At 50.0% G+C, this 6,000-nt stretch overlaps 1 protein-coding gene across 2 annotated transcripts in view; it reads right to left on the bottom strand.

Moving 5' to 3' along the window:
• LOC132387527 (arginine-glutamic acid dipeptide repeats protein-like) overlaps positions 1–6,000 on the bottom strand; it is a 44,465-nt gene that overhangs the window by 15,115 nt on the left and 23,350 nt on the right. The window lies entirely within an intron of this gene.

Here is a 6,000-nt window from a genome sequence, read left to right as displayed (position 1 = left end):
CAAATTAACCCTCCGGGTGCCCTGCTCGAGGACTCCTAAGTCCCTCTGCGCCTCGTGTTTCTGTGTTTTCTCTCCGTTGGGAACATACTTCATTTCTTCCAGCAAAGTGCACAACCACACACTCCCCGACACCGTATTCCATCGGAAACTTCCCTGCCCGTCCTCCTCTCCCTCTGCAGCTGCTGCAAAGACTTTCGGCGGATTTGACAAGACAAGGCTCTCCCTCGAGGAAACCGTGCCGACTACGGCCTATTTTATCACGCGCCTCCAAGTCCCCTGACGCCTGGTCCTCAGTGATCGACTCCAACAACTTGCCAACTGGCCTGTAGTTTCCTTTCTTCTGCCTCTCCCCCCCTTCTTGAAGAGTGGAGAGACATTTGCAATTTTCCCATCTTCTGGAACCGCTCCAAGATGTCGTGATTAGAACCACGGAACATTACTGCACAGAAACAGGCCCTTCGGCCCTTCTTGGCTGTGCCGAACCATTTTTCTGCCCAGTCCCACTGACCTGCACCCGGACCATATCCCTCCGTACCCCTCTCATCCGTGTACCTGTCCAGGTTTTTCTTAAATGTCAAAAGTGAGCCCGCATTCACCACTTCATCTGGCAGCTCATTCCACACTCCCACCACTCTGTGTGAATGTTCCCTTTAAACTTTCCCCCTTCACCCTTAACACATGTCCTCTGGTTTTTCTCTCCCCTGGCCTCAGTGGAAAAAGCCTGCTTGCATTCACTCTATCTATACCCATCATAATTTTATATACCTCTGTGAAATCTCCCCTCATTCTCCTACGCTCCAGGGAATAAAGTCCTAACCTATTCAACCTTTCTCTGTCACTCAGTTTCTCAAGTCCCGGCAACATCCTTGTAAACCTGCTCTGCACTCTTTCAACCTTATTAATATCCTTCCTGTAATTCGGTGACCAAAACTGCTCACAATACTCCAAATCCGGCCTCACCAATGCCTTATACAACCTCACCATAACATTCCAACTCTTATACTCAATACTTTGATTTATAAAGGCCAATGTACCAGAAGCTCTCTTTACGACCCTATCTACCTGTGACGCCAATTTTAGGGAATTGTGTATCTGTATTCCCAGATCCCTCTGTTCTACTGCACCCCTCAGTGTCCGACCATTTACCTTGTATGTTCTACCTTGGTTTGACCTTCTTGAAGGATCATTACTAATGACTTCACAATATCTTCAGCCACCTCCTTCAGGACTCTGGGGTGTAAACCAACTGGTCCAGGGGACCTACCGACCTGCAGATCTTTCAGGCGCCCAAGAGCCTTCTCCCGAGTCACGGTAACCCCGTGTTACCCCGGTCACCTTGGTGTCTTCCACATTGGAGACTGATGCAAAATCCCTTTTACACTTATCTGAAGAAACTTTCGGTAACCCCTTTAATATCATCGGCTAACTGCTCACTAATCTTTGTTCTGTTATATGCCCTCCTCTCTCTCGTATTCTGATCACTTGCCCCTTAGCCCTGACATACTGTTTGGGTCAAATTTGACCCGTTTTGACACAATGGCAAGTGAGGCCACCCTAAATGCCATTTATTTTTTTTTTCCAGCCGAAATTCAATGACTAAAGTGACCCGAAGCGCACAAAGATGGAATGATTTAAGAATTTTATGAGGCCAAATATGGAGTATTGTGTGCAGTTTTGGTCACCGAATTACAGGAAGGATATTAATAAGGTTGAAAGATTGCAGAGAAGGTTTACAAGGATGTTGCCGGGACTTGAGAAACTGAGTGACAGAGAAAGGTTGAACAGGTTAGGACTTTATTCCCTGGAGCGTAGGAGAATGAGGGGAGACTTGATAGAGGTGGATAAAATTATGACGGGTATAGATAGAGTAAAATTTATACTTCCGTTCAGGAGCTACAAATTTTTGGACTATGAGGCTGTTCCGGGTCAAATTTCAATAGGATATCTATTGAAATGGATTTTAGATCTCTGAAACGATAATTGAGGATTAATGTACATCGAGGCTGCTCCGGGTCAGATTTGACCCGCGTCTGTTGAAATGGATTTCAGATCTCTGAAACATTAATTGAGGATTTAATCACCCATTTATTAATGTCAGATAGGCTATTTGTACGTTCTAAATAGATCTGTGGTTCAAAATTTGGTGTGGACACTTGTCACGAGGGGATTCTTGGGCCATGTCAAAATTAGACCCGGACTGTGCTGTGAGGGTACAGAACATGAACAGTGGGTAAGGGTTAAGCTCTCTCATCAATGCCAGTTCTCTGCTCGAGAGAGCCTTCTCTTGTGGGCTGAACGATGGCAGATGGAGTTTAATGCTGACAAGTGTGAGGTGCTACATTTTGGTAGGCATAATGCAAACAGGACATGCATGGTAAATGGTAGGGCATTGAGGAATGCAGTAGAACAGAGTGATCTAGTAATAATGGTGCATAGTTCCCTGAAGGTGGAATCTCATGTGGACAGGGTGGTGAAGAAAGCTTTTGGTATGCTGGCCTTTATAAATCAGAGCATTGAGTATAGGAGTTGGGATGTAATGTTAAAATTGTACAAGGCATTGGCGAGGCCAAATTCGGAGTATTGTGTACAGTTCCGGTCACCGAATTATAGGAAAGATGTCAACAAAATAGAGAGAGTACAGAGGAGATTTACTAGAACGTTACCTGGGTTTCAGCACCTAAGTTACAGGGAAAGGTTGAACAAGTTAGGTCTTTATTCTTTGGAGCGTAGGAGGTTGAGGGGGGACTTGATAGAGGTATTTAAAATTATGAGGGGGATAGATAGAGTTGACGTGGATAGGCTTTTTCCATTGAGAGTAGGGGAGATTCAAACAAGAGGACATGAGTTGAGAGTTAGGGGGCAAAAGTTTAAGGGTAACACGAGGGGGAATTTCTTCACTCAGAGAGTGGTAGCTGTGCTGTTCAAGTTGCATGCCATCTTGGACAATGTCTCCCATCCACTCCATAATATACTGGCTAGGCACAGGAGTACATTCAGCCAGAGACTCATTCCACTGAGATGTAACACTGAGCGTCATAGGAAGTCATTCCTGCCTGTGGCCATCAAACTTTACAACTCCTCCCTCGGTGTGTCAGACACCCTGAGCCAATAGGCTGGTCCTGGATTTATTTCCGCTTGGCATGATTAACTGATTATCATTTACTATTTATGGTTTTATATTGCTATATTTCTTCACTATTCTTGGCTGTAACGAAACCCAATTTCCCTCGGGATCGATAAACTATGTCTGTCTGTCTGTGGAATGAGCTTCCAGTAGAAGTGGTAGAGGCAGGTTCGGTATTGTCATTGAAAGTAAAATTGGACAGGTATATGGACAGGAAAGGAATGGAGGGTTATGGGCTCAGTGCGGGTCGGTGGGTCTAGGTGAGAGTAAGCGTTCGGTACGGACTAGAAGGGCCGAAATGGCCTGTTTCCGTGCTGTCATTGTTATATCGTCGGCACTCTAGAAATTTCGCCTCCACCCACCCCGAATCGAGGGCCAACCTGATCTTCTCAATCTACCCCCCTACTGAACTCCCCCATGATGATTGTAACGTTGCCCGCTGGGCATGCACTTCCCATCTCCAGCGGTGATTTGTCGCCAGCATCCCTCCCACTGCTCAGGGTCAGGGTCTTTTAACCCCGTCAGTCCCTAAACTCTGTCCACGATGATCCGACGCAAGCTGATCTGACTTCGCCTCCTTGTAATGATTTGATCTAATTTTTCCACCAATAGATCAATGCCTTCTCCGTTGTCCTTTCGATACAAGCTGGGCATCAGTCTTCCTCCCCACACAACACCGAGGATTTTCGATACCGACTCAAGGGATTTCCCCACCCACGTAGGGACATCCCCGTAACCAGGGATCTCCAGAACTACCGAGGCACGTCCGTCACTTCACGCTAGGGGCCTGCACTACTATCCCAGCGATCTTCCCAACTCCAGTCCAAAGACCTCATCCCACTGAGGGAAAAACTTCAGTCCAACGATCTCCACCCACCTCCTGAGGAATCTCCCTCACTCCAGTCCAACAATCTCCACCCACCCCCTGAGGAATCTCCCTCACTCCAGTCCAACAATCTCCACCCACCTCCTGAGGAATCTCCCTCACTCCAGTCCAACAATCTCCACCCACCCCCTGAGGAATCTCCCTCACTCCAGTCCAACAAACACCACCCACCTCCTGAGGAATCTCCCTCACTCCAGTCCAACAATCTCCACCCACCTCCTGAGGAATCTCCCTCACTCCAGTCCAACAATCCCCACCCACCCCCTGAGGAATCTCACTCCAGTCCAACAATCCCCACCCACCTCCTGAGGAATCTCCCTCACTCCAGTCCAACAATCCCCACCCACCTCCTGAGGAATCTCCCTCACTCCAGTCCAACAATCTCCACCCACCTCCTGAGGAATCTCCCTCACTCCAGTCAAACAATCCCCACCCACCTCCTGAGGAATCTCCCTCACTCCAGTCCAACAATCTCCACCCACCTCCTGAGGAATCTCCCTCACTCCAGTCCAACCATCCCCACCCACCTCCTGAGGAATCTCCCTCACTCCAGTCCAACAATCTCCACCCACCTCCTGAGGAATCTCCCTCACTCCAGTCCAACAATCCCCACCCACCTCCTGAGGAATCTCCCTCACTCCAGTCCAACAATCCCCACCCACCTCCTGAGGAATCTCCCTCCAGTCCAACAATCTCCACCCACCTCCTGAGGAATCTCCCTCACTCCAGTCCAACAATCTCCACCCACCCCCTGAGGAATCTCCCTCACTCCAGTCCAACAATCCCCACCCACCCCCTGAGGAATCTCCCTCACTCCAGTCCAACAATCCCCACCCACCCCCTGAGGAATCTCCCTCACTCCAGTCCAACAATCTCCACCCACCTCCTGAGGAATCTCCCTCACTCCAGTCCAACAATCTCCACCCACCTCCTGAGGAATCTCCCTCACTCCAGTCCAACAATCCCCACCCACCTCCTGAGGAATCTCCCTCACTCCAGTCCAACAATCCCCACCCACCCCCTGAGGAATCTCCCTCACTCCAGTCCAACAATCTCCACCCACCTCCTGAGGAATCTCCCTCACTCCAGTCCAACAATCTCCACCCACCTCCTGAGGAATCTCCCTCACTCCAGTCCAACAATCTCCACCCACCCCCTGAGGAATCTCCCTCACTCCAGTCCAACAATCTCCACCCACCTCCTGAGGAATCTCCCTCACTCCGGTCCAACAATCCCCACCCACCTCCTGAGGAATCTCCCTCACTCCAGTCCAACAATCCCCACCCACCTCCTGAGGAATCTCCCTCACTCCAGTCCAACAATCCCCACCCACCTCCTGAGGAATCTCCCTCACTCCAGTCCAACAATCCCCACCCACCTCCTGAGGAATCTCCCTCACTCCAGTCCAATGATCTCCACCCACCTCCTGAGGAATCTCCCTCACTCCAGTCCAACAATCTCCACCCACCTCCTGAGGAATCTCCCTCACTCCAGTCCAACAATCCCCACCCACCTCCTGAGGAATCTCCCTCACTCCAGTCCAACAATCCCCACCCACCCCCTGAGGAATCTCCCTCACTCCAGTCCAACAATCTCCACCCACCTCCTGAGGAATCTCCCTCACTCCAGTCCAACAATCTCCACCCACCTCCTGAGGAATCTCCCTCACTCCAGTCCAACAATCTCCACCCACCTCCTGAGGAATCTCCCTCACTCCAGTCAAACAATCCCCACCCACCTCCTGAGGAATCTCCCTCACTCCAGTCCAACAATCTCCACCCACCTCCTGAGGAATCTCCCTCACTCCAGTCCAACAATCTCCACCCACCTCCTGAGGAATCTCCCTCACTCCAGTCCAACAATCTCCACCCACCCCCTGAGGAATCTCCCTCACTCCAGTCCAACAATCTCCACCCACCTCCTGAGGAATCTCCCTCACTCCAGTCCAACAATCCCCACCCACCTCCTGAGGAATCTCCCTCACTCCAGT

This window comes from Hypanus sabinus, unplaced genomic scaffold (genome assembly GCF_030144855.1).
Source record: "Hypanus sabinus isolate sHypSab1 unplaced genomic scaffold, sHypSab1.hap1 scaffold_1944, whole genome shotgun sequence".
Lineage (NCBI taxonomy): Eukaryota > Metazoa > Chordata > Chondrichthyes > Myliobatiformes > Dasyatidae > Hypanus > Hypanus sabinus.
Note: the sequence above shows the minus strand (reverse complement) of the source record. Positions and strands in the feature narration are given on the sequence as shown.